General features: G+C 36.3%; 1 protein-coding gene across 2 annotated transcripts in view; it reads right to left on the bottom strand.

The window, feature by feature from the left end:
- Positions 1 to 19,015, bottom strand: part of LOC142334590 (uncharacterized) — a 113,229-nt gene that overhangs the window by 47,420 nt on the left and 46,794 nt on the right. The window lies entirely within an intron of this gene.

Genomic DNA, 19,015 nt, shown 5'->3' with positions numbered 1-19,015 from the left:
GAGCTCCTTATATTCTGTTCACAGTTCATTCTGAGTCCACCGCTGTGGATCATAGATGTTGTCACAATTCGGTCGGGGTTATAGAATAGGAACTGCCCCAGACAATCTCCACATAAATCAGAACACCATGAGGATTCTTCCAGGATATATTTTCCAGGATAAATAAAACAGACAAAAAAGCAGCAGCAGCGGCAAGAGAATTTAATAGTTTTAAAAGTAGAAGCGAATCATAGCCGAATTGATACAGTTTATTTTTAACTGCCAAAGAAGCCCTCCTTTAGCCAACGAGCAGAGCAGATTAATCCAAACAACAGTGAAGCAAACGGAAGAAAACGTGTTCAACATTTTGCCGCCTATCTCTAGCTTGAGCATTTTAAGCAAGGGCTTCTACAACAGATGCAAAAAAATGTGTTCAAAATCCACTTTCTAATTGTAATACTGAGAATTCAATCTTGAAACAAGTGTTTGGAAAAAGCTTCCTTTTCCAATCATCAGCTCAAACTTTTGGTATTACCCAAAAACGAACAAATAGTCAAAAGCAACCACAGCATTTTAATTGGTAGAGCTCAACATAAACGCCTACTAGTGATTGCTAACGAAATTGATCGCATTGCACGCAAAACACAGCAGCCGCAAAATCCGTCAAACGTGTTCCGGTTAATTTCAATTTGCATAGTTCAAGTACACCCATTCAACATAAACTGAGCACGGTTCACTTTTGATCAAATTTGTTTTTCCTTCCTAGCAATAGAACCCACAGCTATCCCAGCGGTTTACTACCAGAGCTTTTCCTGATAACCAAAAATTTTTCTAGCCCAACTGCTCTGCAAGCTCCAAAATTCTCGCCATGCCCGGTGCAAACAAACCAGGTTTCATGGTCTCCCAAACACAAGAAAACGGAGATCAAAATTAGTCTGGCCAATTCAAATTTGTGCCTAATAATTCAGTTGCCAATAGCCCATAAGTCAACCATTCGAACGCTTAATTAAAGTAGCTCCACAACTAAAAAAAAATTGAATATAAACATTCAATTATAATACCAATGTTAAACTTCAAGGGAAACGCTCTTTACTTTCATGAAAGGATTAACAACCTCTACAGTATGATTCATCACAACACTTCTACCACAGTTACATATGGATTCACATAATTGCAGAACTCCGTGTCTGAAGAAGCAAAAGACATGATAAACGCGTATTCTTGCGAACCATCTTATTACCATCGTTATTAATGACCAGAACAAAAAAATTGAAAACCGACAAATAGAACACCAGAACAGGAAAAATTTCTTTGTCGTTCCCCTTTTACAAAAAAACTTATGCAAGCGCTTCACTACCTTGGTTTCATAGCAGATCTTTAATTAACAGTGTTGATCAAAAAAAGCTAAAAAAAATTTCAGTCAAAATAATTTTAAAATGAACTGAGTACTATCTCACTAGTTTTCAACAGACCGCTCCATTGCAGAGTTTCAGCCGTGGTTACAGCTTTAGGCTTAGGTTTACGTCAAAAGCGATAAAAAAAACGCTTTGAGAAAACAACCACCTAATTCCAAAAACTACGGGAACCATAACTCCCATGCTAACACCAATTTGCAAAGCGACACTATACAGTCCTCAGACAATCAAGTTACTAACCTGGAGAGAATCAGAAATTATCTTTGCAACAGAATCTGCAACCTAAGTTCAGAACATTTTCTCTGAAAAATTTCAACTCCACCAGACCAGCCAAAAACGCAAAAGCAACCACAACATTGCTAATTGCCCTGACTACCAAATTTAGTATCACAGTGAAAGATGCAATTTTGCAAGCAAAAAAGATTGTGCACAAAATAGCTGAGTAAAAGAAACCAGGAACAAACCTGTCCTTCAGCAAAACAAATCCAATTATGCAATGTTTTACTACTTATAATTTTGCACGATCCAGCAAAAAAATTAACGTTTGACAGCAGCCATTTCAACCAAAACTATCCAGAAAAATCAACTCAAAGTCCCGTTGAACAAAAAAAACAATGATTGAAAATTCAGTCAAAAGTTCCCAGACAGAGTTCCAACGCTCACAGCCAGATTAACCCAAAACACATAATCTAATCAAAAATAGTAATTGTCAGTATTTTAGCATAAACCAGAGCCCTGATGCGCCAAAAACTGCTATTAGGAGCTTCAACTCATCACCGTTTCTTTCCTGAAATGCCTTTGACACATACGCTTTATTTTGCCCTGGTAATCAGTGTAGTTTCATTCTGAATAACATTGCAATATTTCTTGAGTCTCCATGCAATTCTCATCAGTCAGTTTGAGTCTCCATGCAATTCTCATCAGTGAGTCGCAAAGATTAGTGTTATAACCCTTGCATTCAACCACCCCATTCATGTCATTCGAGGAAATCAAAATCAAACTTTCAACCTTCCATGTTGCCTGAAGTCACACAGAATAACCCGCACTAGACGAATATGTTCAACAATTCTGGAGAAATGAATCAGAAACTATTCAAGCTGGCCGCGAACCTTTATTTTCTTTTGATAAATTTTTTTCCAAATAATGAAAAATTACAACAATAATTAACAAAAGGATTTGAGATATGACTTCCATGGAAAGAAAACTCCAAGTTGGAAAACATTCTTTTTTCTATCCTCAGTTAAGTTAAAACTCTTAACAACCGACTAGAAGTGATAAAAAACTCCGTGAAAAAAGCGCCAAAATTTTACACATTGAGTTGGAAAAAGACTACCTGAAAACAGATGAGATGCAAGACACACCTTCGGATCGAATCTGGTATTTCCCACATCAATCAGTTGAGAATACTAACAATTACGTGATACGCTTCCTCCAATTTTCGTGGACAGTTTTCCAGTTTTTGATTTCTCAACTCCTTGCAACTCACAGCACACCATATTTGATTACTCGTGGCGCATTTGTATTTCAGTCAAACCAAACTTGCCATTTCTTCAAAAGTTTTTGCCATTTTCATTTTCCGAATGTTGCTGATGGCACCTCGAGGCAAAAATTAGTTTTTTAGCCTTTGCATTCACCCACCCCATTCATGTTGTTGTGGAAATCAGAATCAAACTTTCAACCTTCCATGTTGCCTGAAATCACACAGAATAACCCGCACTAGACGAACATGTTCAACAATTCTGAAGAAATGAATCAGAAACTATTCAAGCTGGCCGCGAACCTTTATTTTCCTTTGATAGAAATTTTCTCCAAATATTGAAAAAATACAGCAATAATTAACAAAAGGATTTTAGATACGACTTCCATGGAAGGAAAACTCCGAGTTGGAAAACAATTTTTTTTTCTGCCCTCAGTTAAGTTAAAAGTCTTAACAACCGACTAGAAGTGATAAAAAACTCCGTGAAAAATACTCCAAAATTTTACACATTGAGTTGGAAAAAGACTACCTGAAAACAGATGAGATGCAAGACACACCTTCGGATCGAATCTGGTATTTCCCACATCAATCAGTTGAGAATACTAACAATTACGTGATACGCTTCCTCCAAGTTTCGTGGACAGTTTTCCAGTTTTTGATTTCTCAACTCCTTGCAACTCACAGCACACCATATTTGATTACTCGTGGCGCAATTGTATTTCAGTCAAACCAAACTTGCCATTTCTTCAAAAGTTTTTGCCATTTTCTTTTTCCGAATGTTGCTGATGGCACATCGAGGCAAAAATTAGTTTTTTAGCCTTTGCATTCACCCACCCCATTTATGTTGTTGGGGAAATCAGAATCAAACTTTCAACCTTCCATGTTGCCTGAAATCACACAGAATAACCCGCACTAGACGAACATGTTCAACAATTCTGAAGAAATGAATCAGAAACTATTCAAGCTGGCCGCGAACCTTTATTTTCCTTTGATAGAAATTTTCTCCAAATAATGAAAAATTACAACAATAATTAACAAAAGGATTTTAGATACGACTTCCATGGAAGGAAAACTCCGAGTTGGAAAACAATTTTTTTTCTGCCCTCAGTTAAGTTAAAAGTCTTCCGACTCTCAACCGACCAGATAGTAATAGAAAAAGTTCGTGAAAAATACACCAAGATTTTAAAAACTGAGTTGGAAAGAGACTACGTGAAGACAGGTGAGATGCAAGACACACCTACGGATTGAATCTGGTATTTCTCACATCACTCAGTTGAGAATACTAACAAGCAAGTGATACGCGTCCTCCAAGTTTCGTGGACAGTTTTCCAGTTTTTGATTTCTCAACTCTTTGCAGCTCGCTGCACACCATCTTTGATTACTCGTGGTGCAATTGTATTTCAGTCGAACCAAACTTGCCATTTCTTCAAGAGATTAAACCTTTTCCATTTTCCGAATGTTGCTGATGGCACATCGGCGCAAAAATTAGTTTTATAGCCTTTGCATTCACCCACCCAATTCATGTCATTGAGTAAATCAGAATCAAACTTTCAACCTTCCATGTTGCCTAAAATCACACAGAATAACCCGCACTAGACGAACATGTTCAACAATTCTGAAGAAATGAATCAGAAACTATTCAAGCTGGCCGCGAACCTTTATTTTCCTTTGAAAGAAATTTTCTCCAAATAATGAAAAAGTACAACAATAATTAACAAAAGGATTTTAGATACGACTTCCATGGAAAAAAAACTTCGAGTTGGAAAACAATTTTTTTTCTGCCCTCAGTTAAGTTAAAAGTCTTCCGACTCTCAACCGACTAGAATGTAATAGAAAAACTTCGTGAAAAATACACCAAGATTTTACAAACTGAGTTGGAAAGAGACTACGTGAAGACAAGTGAGATGCAAGACACACCATCGGATCGAATCTGGTATTTCCCACTTCACTCAGTTGAGAATACTAACAAGCAAGGGATACGCTGCCTCCAAATTTTGTGGACAGTTTTCCAGTTTTTATCAGGTCCTGATATGCCAATTAGTCTTCTTGGAGTCCATACGATCTTGTGTGAAAACGCGGTCGCAGTCATAGCTGAGATCGAATGCATTTTCATGCAAATCGCAATCAACCAAGTCGATCAGTCTGCACTTCGTTTTCTGTGGATAAAAGACTGTGAAGTTCAAAAGTATGATTTTACAAGCCTGATATTTGGCGTCACCTGAACGCCATTATGCGCAATCTACGTCTTAAACTACTGCGATGAGAAAAAACGCAAACAAATAACTTGATGCTGTGATATCCGTCAAGAATCACCCTATATGGATGACAACTTCCCATTTTTTGATATAATTAGGAACGCTTCAAATACTGTCCAGCAGGATTTTGAAAGTCTTTATGTAGATGGTTTTTGCCTTGCATCAATCGTGTCTAATGAACCCGAAGTTCTTAAAGGAATAACAGTTGAAAACATTGAACAAAACAATGACAATGTTGGAGTCCTTGGACGGAACTGGAACCCGTCAAGTGACACAATCATCATAAAACCTCTGACTTATTTTCCATTAGATGCGCCTGAGTACACTCAGAAAAAGTTTTCAGCCTTGTCAGTTGGATATTCTACCCGTTTGGACTACTTTCTCCTCCGAAATAATTACTCCTAGATATTTGGAAACTTGGAGAAAAATGGGATAAACCAAAGGCTACATTTCATTTGGGATTTCATTTGGACATAATTTGTTTATTCAGTTAAAAACTAATGAGTTTTATGAAAACAACACATTGTTTGCGTATTATAGCGCTTGAATTTTGGCTTTTTTTTCAGTTTTTTACTTTTTTGGCAATATTTTACTTGGTTTTGCCATCGTCTTTTTTGTTGGCTTCTTGATGGGTCTGAATTGCTTTATGAAGCATTTTAATTGAGAGCTTTTTTGTTTTTTTTTATCTTCCAAAAATGTTTGTTTTAAAGGAACAGCTGATATTTGAGCTTTTGAAAGTTTTTTCCTTTTTTGCTCTTTGGTTAACTTGTAGCTTAATTTCAGCTAAAAGATTGCGTTTTCTTGCGAGTGATTAAAGGTTTAGTATCCACTGGTTTTTATGTTTTAAGAAATGGTTTTTGGATTCATGTTTTCATATGTTTTTCGGTTTCGGTACATATGCCCATTTTGAGGTCTTTTTTTGACATAAGTACAATAATGGAAATTCACCAAAAAAACGTTGAAATCAAGGGCATTTTCTCTTATCTAACATTCTTAGTGAAGAGATGATGGTCTCATCGGATTCGGTACCGCTGCCTAATTGTTTTGATGTTGACGATACGTTTCGTAGTTTTTAATAGTCTTAATACATATTCTGGATAACGAAAGGTCGCAATGGCTGAACTGAACATATTTTTCAATTGCTAACTTTCTTAATATTTTATAAATTTATTATTTTTTCGAAAAAAGTTTTTCTGAACTTGATACTTAGTCTCTTTTGGCCATCTGTTTAATTTAAGTACAATTTAAACCGGTTATTTCATATTTTTGTGACTTTGCCATAACTTGTTTAGGCAATTTGTTTAAAAAAGTAGGCAGCGAGCTTTGATCGAAATTATTAATTGTTTTGTTGCTTGCCTCGTCTCGTAGTCTCGTCAAAGGCATATTTCATCGGTATTCTTAAGCGGCATTGTTTACTTCCTTTAATGCTTTGATTTTGAGGCATTTTTTATCATGCATCAACTAATTCCGAAAAAAATATAAATTTTATTGAGTTTGCTATCTGTTTCTCATTTGGAAGACTATTTTTTTAAAAAAAAAAGTGAATGAGCGGGGTCGGAATACTATGTGCGAACGCACATTACCTAGCCTCCTTGTTAAGTTTTCTTTTCAAAAGTATAATTAATGAAAGTTTTTACGACGTGTCTGGAATGATGACGATAACATTGAAACTAAATGATTAAAGAAATAAATTGGATGAAGAGTCTATTCACAGAAAGAAAGACATTTTTATTAATTACAATTGAGCATTGTTGTCATTGTGGATTGGAAGTAGTCGCTTCATTAACAAAAACTAAATCTAAGTTGTTCATTGCTTACAATAATGGTATAAAAAGAGACATATAATTATGAAGGCACTACAATACGAATTCGATAACCTATACTGCTGTAAACTGGAACAAATTGGCAAATGATTTTGATTAGTTTTTTAAACGATCTTCAGTTCAAACACGCCGTTTAAACACCCTCGGCAAATTAGAGAGCAAAGAAAACATCAAATCCATTATTCTAAATGAATTTAGTTCTTTCCCTTGAAAAACTTTTTCTGTTCATATGTTCACTTTTTTCATTCACACATAGGCAGTGTATGGGGGTAACCTGTCTTATCGTGTTGAACCAAATCCATTGTTGCCTCATTTCACCTTGAAAAGCTTTCAGGTGTATTCAAATATTTAAAAGAGGGAGTACGATTTGAAGGTGAATGAAGGTGAAAATAGGAAAGAGGAGGTTCATTGTCAAATTATCTCCTTTCAAAGTAAACAACCTTGATTCAAAGTTGTGCTAAAGAGGCATACCTTAATGGACTTCAATTTAAAAAGGAATTTCAACGGTGATAAATAATTATCAACGATGTTTTTTGTTCAGCGTGGTGCAAATATAAAACGTGGTGCTATAACAGTAATTTTCCAACTCAACTAAATTAAAAATAGGTATAAATAATTCAAGGTTACGTGGCATGCTTATGTAGTTATGACTTGTGTGAATTATCCAATTATAATTTTTAGTGGGCACATAAATTTTAGACCAGGTGCTACAATTTTACACTAATGTGCCATATATCAATACATAGTTTGCAACTGGGGACATCAAAAACACCTGGGCTGAAAATTATTGGTCCAAATTGTTGGTGATCTTTGTCTGGACACCGAATATAAAATAAGGGAGGAGCAGTCTGAACTTTAACATAACTTACCGTGACGTGTCCGAAATTGTTTGTTGAAATTACCTTTATTCTATATGTAGTTTATTTAAACTTATTTAATCGAGTTGTACCGAAGAGTTAGTTCACTCCAGCAGAACAAAAGGTCATTTTGATTATGAAAGTAGATATCAATATGTTTCGTAGTCCATTTCTGACCACGCAAAAAGCCATTGTCACAAATAGGTTGATCAAAAATAGTAAAATTTTAGAATCATTTACATTTGCGATCTCAAGGACAATTTCATTAAGACAAATGGGTGACAATAACCTAATAGTTGAGGTTGAAATATTTTTTAAGATAAAATCAATATAAGCAAAAGGCACTTTATGATACCTTATAGTACTTTATGGTAAAATTAAGGAGTCTAAAAGCTTTTTAGCAGATTCAGATAAATTTATGACCATCTTAACTAAAAAAAACCACATTAACTCGTAAAATTGCAAAACCTTGAGCAAAATTCTGCGAAAAAGTCAAGTAGATACAGCAGGACTGATATAATTCCAAAAAAGCACAAAATGCATCTGACGGACTGCCCAATAAAATTTCCTGATCAATGTTTTGCTCAATGAATGACTATGTTTGCCTGGATGCTGTAAAGTTAAAGAGCATCTGAGCTCAGCGAACACACAATACACACTTTTTGCAGGGGCACCAAAACGAATAGAGAAACATTCCACTGGTTTCAAAAATTATAGTAAAGCATTGATAGCATGCATTGGAAAACAAAGGTGCACAGCTCCAACAGTAAGTCAGCAAAATAATAATTTTCTTGACAACACAGGTGCATATTAGGCCCGTCATTCACTCCGTATAGCTTAAAAAACAGTTATGCAGTAGTTTTAGATCAAAATCTGCTATCAATCCACATTGACATTAATGGTCAACGCAAGACGAGTTTCTCGTTGGTATCATAACCATCACATAACTTATTGATCAAGAATGGATCAAGAAGAAGCCTCAAAATATAAGGAAAAAAAGTATATCATAACAATTTAACAATTTATTAAAGGCAAAAATTGCCAACAAAAGTTTATTAAAATTTGTCGTAACATGAGTTTGCCCTAAATTAGTTTAAGTAAATTTAACTGAATTATTCTGCATTCAAGCCTTATTGAATGTTTGAATAGAAATGTGCAAAAAGTATCTCGATTAAAGCAAAATTGAATGCATAAAAACTGCTGTTGCACATTTGTCATGCAGATCATAATACCAAAGGGGATGATTTATTCAAAGAACTCGCAAATTCACAAATTTTTTACCAAGCTTTGTTTTCTCTTGTACAAGGATTGGCACTGTCATCGATTGTCGACACTTCTCCTAGGCCGGAAAAGCGATTTGAACTATCCTAGATTTTACATCTTGTGGCCCATCAACTACCGATACTCAAAAAGACGCCGTTTTGCTTCGAAATTGACAAGTCGGTAAAACTACAATAATAATCACACACTGTCAGCACCTTTCAGCTTGAGCCTCTAGGGGTAAATTTGATGTTTACAGTTAGTAGTTCTCTTTGTGTTGTTTTAACTGCTACTGCCGTTTTAGGATCTTAAATGCGAGTTGCAGCTTTTTTAAAAGCGCCGTTTACAAATCTTTCTTGTGTTATTTTTTGCGGTTGGCTACACTGCAAGTGATGAGCTTGTGTTCGCAAAAGAGTTTTATTAATGAAGAGTGGAAACTAGCCAATCTTAGCAGACCAACAATTTATAGCCTTGCAGTGAGCAAGCTTGTAGACGATGTTGAAACTGTTTCTTCAGTTAAAAAGGAAGTTTTTTGTTGGAGAACTTGGAACACCTTCTCTTTCTAGGTTGGTTTTGTGTCCCAACTGTTCTAACGCGAAAGAGTGACAGTGAAAATCAAAATCCAATTCTACTGAAACTTCTAATTTTAATGTATTTGACAAGAAATTGCGTGTTCTTTTTTCTTGAGCTGCGTGCTGAATATAATGCCTTGTCGAATTGATTCGTTGCAAGGCACATCCCAAAAGTGATATTATGTTTTCTACCCAAATCCCATCACAGATTCTGCTGCTTCTGTTTGGACTGTTAGACATCACATTTTCAGTACCGCTTATAGGTTTTTCACAAACAAACTGATCAAAAGTCCAGTTCACTCTCGCCACTCTAAAGATCTTCTGATAACCCATTTAACTTGAGGTCGCCATTCCTCTCTTAAAAGACTTATTACTGGCTGGTAAATAGAGGATTAGCTTGCTTTACTGCACTTCATTTTGAGCTACAGTCAGATTGGTCTCAAAAATAGTTTTGTGTAAAAGTTTTCGTTCCGTGATTGCAATTGACTTGTGTTCTTTTCCTAATGTTTTCTGAGCACGATGGATTTGAGAATACTCTTGCACCAGGTTAAAAGACTAGAAGTTTGACTGACTGGGAACTGATTATTTAGTCTCGTCTCTTATGATGTTCAGGTTTTGGCAAGTCAAGGACAGTACTTGGAGATGGTGGTCGAAAAAAGGGTACGTTTGCAGCAGTATTTCAATAATTCTACATACCCTCCTCTCTTTTCAATTAATGATGAATATAACAAATTCGGCGCCATCTACTTTTGATCCGGATAATTTTATTGATTGTTTGAAACATCTTTGATCGTTCAGACGCGAGTGGTTTCTGTCTTTCTTTTTTTTCCATTTTCCTACATTTGTTTTCCTACTCTTGATTTTGCTTATTACGACGCCGTGGCTCCTCTCCGTGCTTTGCCAGCAAGTATGAAAGCTTCATTCAATTGGTTTCCATTTTCTGACTTAACTGAGTTTGAAATTCGAAATAAGTTTTTTTTCAAGTGCCCGACTTTTAGAAGAGACCTCGGCTACTATTTTTTCAACTTTTTCCTGTACTCAAAATTTTGCATCTCTAATAGTCTTTTTCAGCTAACTTTGACTTTTCATTGAGCATGCCAGTAGCGATGTTTGAATTCCACAATCTGTTTTCTGCCCTTACAGATAGAGGACGATGCCTCTGTGGTAAAACTTGCTAACGCTTGTAAAGGTTAAAAGTTCTTTGTAAGCTCCCTGTCCCATAGTCTGAATAACTTATGTGTAGATTGCGTCTTGATTTCCTTTCTGCTGTTAAAAATTCTAACAAAAACTATTTTTTGCTTCGTGCTTAAATTTTCTTATCATTTTTGCTATAAAGAATATCGCATGGTGCTTTCTTGAGGGGATTTATCCAATACGAAAACGTTTTAAATTTTTCGGAAACGTGGTACATTGTCGGCTACACGTTCCAATTTTTTTGCTCAACCAAACGTTGGAGTTTGATTGGTGTAACAATCAAACTTCTCAACATTTTAATGTTTTAACAATTTTGTATGGTGCTATCTGTTGTCATCTGGTTTGTCGTACATGTTAAGGAAGCCTAAAACTAGTTATTCGTTCGGTGATATTTCATTTTGTTTCCAGCAGGAAAGCAGTCCAAATCAAAAAGTTACTGTGAATATTAGGTAATTATCTCGATTCGGTACTTTTCATCAACAACCAACTGCTACACAAATGTTTTGTAGAGTCTGCTGAGACTTTTGTGGAAATTAAGGATATGTGGTCTTGATCAACTAAATCGTAAAAAAGATCCGTTTCTGTCTGTAGCAGCTGCAAACAAACAAGTGAAAGCCGATCTGCAAAACATGGTTTTTTCGATTTATAGCCATCAGGCACTGTTCTCCACTTAAAAACAATTGAAGTTCATTGTGAATATTGGTCCCTGATTTGTGTAAAAGAGTGCAACTTGAACGTCTGGAAGTTAAAAAAGCCGTGATTGAATAATTAATTTCCCTACAATATCACTACAAGACTTGGCTTTTCCATTAATTTATCAAGACCTACGATAAAAATTATAGTGATTTCTTTCTTGGTAATTTTTTTTTTATTTTTTAATACCCGCTCTAGTAAGCACTAGACACATATGATTAAAATAAAATTCCACAAAAACTACATCATCATAATCGTAATAGTTGTAGAAGCCCATTAAATAATCTGAAACGTAACAAATCTCTGAACTTCAAACTTCAGAAATGAAAAAAAAAGTTTTTTTTCTATTAGATAGTTGTTTCTATAAGACTTTTTATCTGTCCTATCATCATTTGAGTAAAACGAGATAAATTATTCAAATAACAATTAGATTCAAAAAAGTAAACTATCTATTCAAAAAAGACTATCCGAGTCCAGGCACGTTTTGTTTGAGACAATGCCCTCAAAGCTACCTAAGAATATTCAGTGAAACTGCACAGTTTGAATCAATAGATTCAGAATACGATTAGAGTCAGAAAAATAAGAACTAGAAACGTTGCATTATTCCGATTTTATTTTTTGGCAAAAAGGTGACAGGTACTTATAGCTTCATTACAAGGTTTAAACGCTTTCACTGTTATGCCAACTGTTTCTCGAAAAAAACATAGAATGCAGAATGAATGGATTACAAAAAACAGTTGGTTGATGGAGAAGATCATCAGAGTTAGCTGAGGCACTTGGTAAGATCACTAAAAATTGCCACAAAATCACTAAATGACATTTAGAAAAAAAAACAAAGAAAATCGTCAGAAAAATTACATGAAGTTCACTTCGTTAAAACGGTAATCGAATGCTCAGATTATGAATTTAAACAAACCGGTATTTCGGAAACAACAAAAAACGTCAGTCGTCTCTTTAGCAATCTCTTTTCACCTAAACACTTGAAAAACTTAATATCTTTTCTGGAATCAGCAAATGATCTTGGAATATTTATTCCAAATCCTTCTGAACTATCGCACCCACTCTATCTGTTAACTTAAAGGTTGTCAAAAATAAACGGTTTTACTCACACACGAAGTAACTTCTGCCCTTGTCACTGAAGAAAGTGCACTCGCAACAGGAAAAACGTTTTCCAATCATGCTCCGGAAAAGCGAATCAAATAAAACGCTTCACGTTTGGGACTAAGCGCAACATTGCAGCAGTGAGCACAAGCTGGAGAGAGATAAGCATCTTTTGCATCAACTTCCCCATTTAAAATGAAGACAAACTTACAGTCAATGAGTTAGAAATCTTTTAATCGGCCTGGTCAATGAAATATTTGAAATAAAAATCTTTTCGGAAAATCATTTACAATTATAACAGATCGTAGACCAATGTTATCAATAATGAAAATTTTTTTTCTGAAAAAATCCTACAACAGTAGATTGAATTTTTGGCTCAATCACTTGTTACATATTGAAAGAAATATTTAACATAATCTGAGTGCAAAATGGGACAGTCGATTGCACTTCACGCCGACGAAGGAGGACGAGCAGTGAGCAAACGTTTCAAACAAATATGACGGAACTGGCGGTTGCAAAAAGACTTGCTCTACTTTTGATGCGATTGCTGCAATTTATTCACATTCCTCAACCAGTAGTTGTCAATCACAGCACAATAACGAAGCAGATGACAAACATTTAATTCAGAACATGAAAGCTCAACGATCAAAATGGTGTATTTTGCTTTGAGCCCTCATTCTCTGCATTCAAACGTTAACGTGAGGCAAAAAACAATGGACTTCTGGCTATCCTCTGCGATCAACCGACTCTCTCAAACAACACCCAGACAGTCTAATAAAATTTTTCAAAATTTCTCCGAGGAGTATCTAACTCCAGATGAATTCATAGCTAATGGAGGCAGAGTTTGCGTTTTGCACGCTGACGTCCAACGCCGTAAGGATATAAATCTTCACCTACAAAAACTATTTGAATTTCTACATTACGTTCAACGCAATTTACAGAATGAGGTTTCAACTGAGATGACGGATTGGCAGATTTGAGGTTCTTACCAATTTTCGTGCAGGGCTTACATATGGCCCATTTTTCCAGAATTTTTCCATGCAGATACAATTGAATGCTTATTGATCGAAAAGAATCATCCATAAAAATCTCGGGTGTGTTAGGCTATGAGGCGCGTGGGCTGCTTCTTAAATGGATTTTAGATTTCAACGCTTTTGTCAACTCAGACACTCTGACTCAAAATGCAGTTCCCGATAGAATCAATGCAGGTTCATTATTCAAGAAAAAGAATATTTAGCTTGTTTCGACCGATGTTGTTAGTATCGTGCAGTAGAAATAATAGAAAAAAACATATCAGAAAAACAGAATTCATTATCAGATCAGAGCAAGCATGGTGTCTCATTGGCAATAAAATTAATTGAGTATGTTTCCAACGATTGCATTCGATCTCATAAACTTTGGTCTGGTAGAAAAAAAATTTCAAGCACAAAAAAAAACAGTCATTTAACTCGGAGGTTAAAAATATTTGCAATTAAAAGGTCATTTTGCACAAAATTATATCAAAACTACAAAACACTAATTACATCACTATTGCAGACACACATCGGGAGATTGCCAATTACACCCCTAAGTAAAATCAGTAGGCAGCCAAATCGGTTAAATTCCACATAGAAATGTACTTCAGACAACTATATAGAAAATGACAAAATCGTTGAATACAACCATCTGGACGATACCTGCTGGGTCTTAGCTGAGCGAAGCGAAACTCTGATAGATGATGATATGAACGACGCCCAGATAACTGCTACATGACGATAGAGTGACAACACAAATACATCTGTGTCAGGATTAAAATTGCTTCCTAAATTGAAAAACATTTCTACATAGAGAAGTCCTTTGAGGATGCATTGGTAAGTGTTATATCTTTTATTACTGAATAGTTTAGGATTCGCGGTGCGAATGCCTTGTCTTAAGAATTGAGTAGCAAGTGCTGGCCAAATACACAACTACTTGTGTATCGTGAATTATGTTTATTGGAAACGCGACGCGGATCCACTGCTAAGATTAACTTAGGGTTATGAAGAGCGTTTGCAGAGTAACTTGAATTCAGATTGATTAACTGAGATTAAGATTACTAGTAATAAACCGATATGAACAAAATATGAAATAATTTAGTAGACTATCGGGAATATTAATATAGGTGAATAAATAGAAGTCATAACTTTTAGTTTATAAAACACATGATATAATTATAGATATAGAGGGTAAATAATTTAGTACACATAAAGGTTTCGATATATATTTAGGTATCCATATGTATCACATTTCCCTCGTGACAAAAAAAATTTTTAATGTATTTACAATTTTTTAGTATCAACACAAAGCATGAAATTGAATGAGACGAACATAACTTAACTCAAAATGTAGAGGTACTACTATTGTTAAATAATTGTGTAAATGTAAAGCGAATACGCGTCATAATTTAAGCATGTGAAGTGAATACATTGTACTGAATAATTTAAATGCACAAACAGAAATAAATGGATTCGCAGGGCGAATACTGAAAGAAATTAAAGGCTGACAAATGAGGATGAACTGTAATGAATTAAAAGTAAAATTAACATTATATTTGGATCAGCAGAGCGGGAACAAGACTAAATAAATGAATATAGTTTAAAACAGTTTTGCTAAGTTTTTGGATTTAAATTTCATTTTCAGCATCCCAAACCGACATTTCTCGTTCTTGCTCATATTCAAAATATCGAACTCTGGGGTCCGGTGGTGAAACTTGTCCCAATTGTAAGTCGGGTCGGGGAGGTGACGCGATTCTAGATTGTTCCGCCGTTTGGATGAGGGTTACCACCGAATCTGACTGCTTTGTTCGTTTCTTCTCTTTTTTATTCTTGCGCTTCTTTGGTCGAGCAGAACTTGTTGAAGCTAGAGAACTTGTAGGAGAAATGTCAGCATCTGTGAAGCCGTAGAATTGGGGTCGATTGCGCTTGCGGCCTTTTGTTTGGTCATCCTGTGTCTGTGCGGGGGGTACTTATGATGTAGGTGTAGGTGGGGCCGGTACAATTGAAATGAGAGGCTGGTTTTGAGTTGAGACGTCTTCTTGGATATCAGCTGTGGGGACATTAAGGCGTCTTTTGAATTGTGGTTTATTCGGCTTGCGGACCGTTAGTGCACGCGATACGTTCGAATTCACAGAGGATACTACTGATGTAGTATCACGTTGGCGATGTCTGATTTTGATTTCGCCCCTCTTCTGTTTCTTAAGATCGTTACTATGCTTCGCGATCTTAAACTCTGTGGTTTTTTCGTAAGGGGCAGGGCGTCGCTGGGCATATACCCACAAGTTGGTGGATCTTTCTGCTTTAGTCCCAAATTTTGCGAGATCACTATCTCGGACTTTCACTGGAGTTCTGCCAGGCTCGTTGATTATCGTCGTTGTTGGGGACGACTTGGTGACGAAGGATCCAGGTTTTAGCACTTCGTACAGACCCGCCAGTTGTCTTTTTGTTCTTTTCTTTTGTGGTAATTTTCGAGCCAGTTTGACGTTAAGGGACTGTTCTGTCCTAGGGATAGGATCTGTGATCTGCGGATGAGTTATAAAGCGGGACTCTTTAATGTCGGACTCCCGATAGCGTTGTCCTGCGTCTAAGGAGGCCTGGCACATCTTCTGCTCTATCTCAATGTCACTTCTGTTGGCACTGATCCATCCATTTTCGTCTAGCAAATCCTCCGCAGAAACTGTCTCAGCATCTAAATAGTGATTAACAATTTTTTCATAAGTTAGATTTTGACTTGATGGAAGTGTGCTAATATTCCGTAAAGGAGTATTTGCAGGGCGACCGAAATGAGCTTCAAAAGGTGTTATCTTTGTTGTTTTCTGCTTAGTTAATCGTAGATCAGAGACTATTTGTTTTATTGCTTTAGCTGTGGAAAATGTATCTTTATTTTCGGCTTTCATGCAAGATAAGCGTCTTTTAATTGTTTGTATCATTCGCTCCACCAATCCAATAGCTCTATGATCACCGACCGGAGCGTCGAGAATGTCGATATTATTTTCGTTACAATAGTTTGTAACTTGTTTACCTACAAGACAAGTTGCTTGGTCTAAGCGTATTGTTCGCGGGATTCCATGAGTATATGCATAATCACGAAGAAATTTTACTACGTTTACCCCATTAGCATTGTCGAATATTCTAACAGTTGGATATTTTGAATAACGGTCAATACATGTTAAGAAATAAATGTCTTTGTCTTTATCATTAATTATCGGACCCCCAAAATCAATCTGTATTTCTTCGTTTGGTTCTTGACAAGCTTTGTGTGGGTGCCATTTAGATTTTGGTATAATAGGTTTCAGATTCTTACCAATATCCGTACACGGGACGCAATCGGATGTTTTTGCTAAAATTTCCCTATGCATGTAGGGCCACCATGCATATTGTAAGAGAGATATCATCCCCCAACTACCCGGGTGCGTCATGTGGATGGATTCGAGCACCGCCTCCTTAATAGAATTCGGAATGGCCACGCGTTGGTCAACACACAGACACCCAGATTTCACGTGTAGATCCTTCCAGAAGGAGTGGATGTATGTGCTCACTTCTTTACAGCGGGCCTCGTCATCCTGCATTACACAATCGCGGATCTCTTTCAACACCGCGTCTTTGCTTGTGAGTACCGCCAGGAAGGATTTAGTGAAGAGCTGGTTGAGGTTGTTTTCGAATACCTCTTCCCGAGAGAGCTCAATGTCATATTCCTCGGGTGATGATGATGCTTGGGTGTTGCTGGGTCCGGCTCTGGTAGATGAGATGGGGGTGGATTGGGTGCGAAATGTCACTCTTGGGGTGTGTGGTGAAGTTGACGGGTTGTTTTGTGGTGCCTCTTTTGCTGACATGTTGATATGAAGTACTTGTTGTGTGGAGCTAGCTATCAAATGGCAATTAGAATTTTGCGACTGGATTCGCGATGCGGGTGTGGTATCAGATTGAAGCAATTGATTTGCACGCAATTAAAGTTAGAAATGAATTCAGAATTGTAATTGTTTACTTGTGCTCGAGGAATGAATGAATTAATTGAGGCATTTGAATTATGCGCGCTAATTTTAGCAGGTTTGCAAGAGTGGACTTGCGTCGGGTGTACTTGTTGCTTATAATTACTAGTTATGTGCCGCTTTTGGAAAGGAATTTTATTTGCGTTACTAAATAAAGATGTAATCGCGTCGCGGATACGGGAAATTGTTGCTACCATAAATTCCTCATCATATTGATTGACACTTTTAGCGTTCTGATTTGGTTGTCGCGAAATATAATCAACTAAGCCCATTCGGGTACCAGGAATATGTTCAATGTTAAAATCAAATGGTAACAAACGGTCAATCCATCGTGTTAATCTACTGTTGTAAGATTTATTAGAGCGGTGTGATTTTAAGACTGAAAGAAGTGCTTTGTGATCTGTTAAAACTGTAAAAGTTTTCCCAAATAGATAATATTTAAAATATTCAATGGCCAAAACCACCCCAAGTAATTCGAGTTCATTTACACTATAACGTTCTTCATTGCTATTAAGAAAACGAGAAGCAAAAGCTATTGTTTTCCACCCTTCGCAATCTAATTGTTCGAGTGCAGCGCCTAAACCTTGGCGGGATGCATCACATTTGATGCGCGTTTCCAGTGTTGGATTAAAATGAGTATTTTCCGTAGCGTTTGCAATAACAGTTTTGATATGTTCAAAATGTAATTGATGATTCTCATTCCAAATAAATTTTTCGTTTTTCTTTAGTAATGGTCGAAGAGGGTGGCATATTTTGGCAAGATTAGGTATAAATTTGCTTAGATGATGAACACTACCTAAAAATGACCGTAATTGTTTCAATGTTTTTGGGGCTTTAAGTTCCGCAATTGCCGCTGTTTTAGATTCGATAGGTTTAACACCACTTTGTGAAAATGTAAAACCAAGCCAATTTTTTTGATGTTTTGCGAAGTGGCATTTGCTTAAATTAATTCAAAGGTTATCTGCTTCAAGTTTCTGGAGACATTTGTATACGTATTTGAGTTGCGATTCCTGGGTGCCTTTGCTAACTACGATTATGTCATCCAGAAAACAGTATGTGTTAGTCAGCCCAACCAATGTATAATCCATTGCCTTTTGAAACTCGGCCGGCATATCTGTAAGGCCATAAAATCCCGTTTTAAAACGATACGTACCCGTTGCTTCGCCGCAAATGATATTAAAATTACAATGACGTGCCGTATCGGGATGCAGCTTTAATTGGCTATAGGCGTATTTTAGATCGATTGTTGAAAAACAGACATTATCTCCCAGATTTGAGTTATTAATACGTTGTGAAATTGAATCGATGAGACTATCTATGTTTGGCATTTGATACTTGTTTTTGTGGATCGCTTTGTTTAATATTTTCGAATCAAGAGCTAATTTTA

This window comes from Convolutriloba macropyga, chromosome 2, assembly GCF_964194025.1.
Source record: "Convolutriloba macropyga chromosome 2, txConMacr16.3, whole genome shotgun sequence".
Classification (NCBI taxonomy): Eukaryota; Metazoa; Xenacoelomorpha; order Acoela; family Convolutidae; genus Convolutriloba; species Convolutriloba macropyga.
This window is presented reverse-complemented; position numbering and strand designations above follow the sequence as displayed.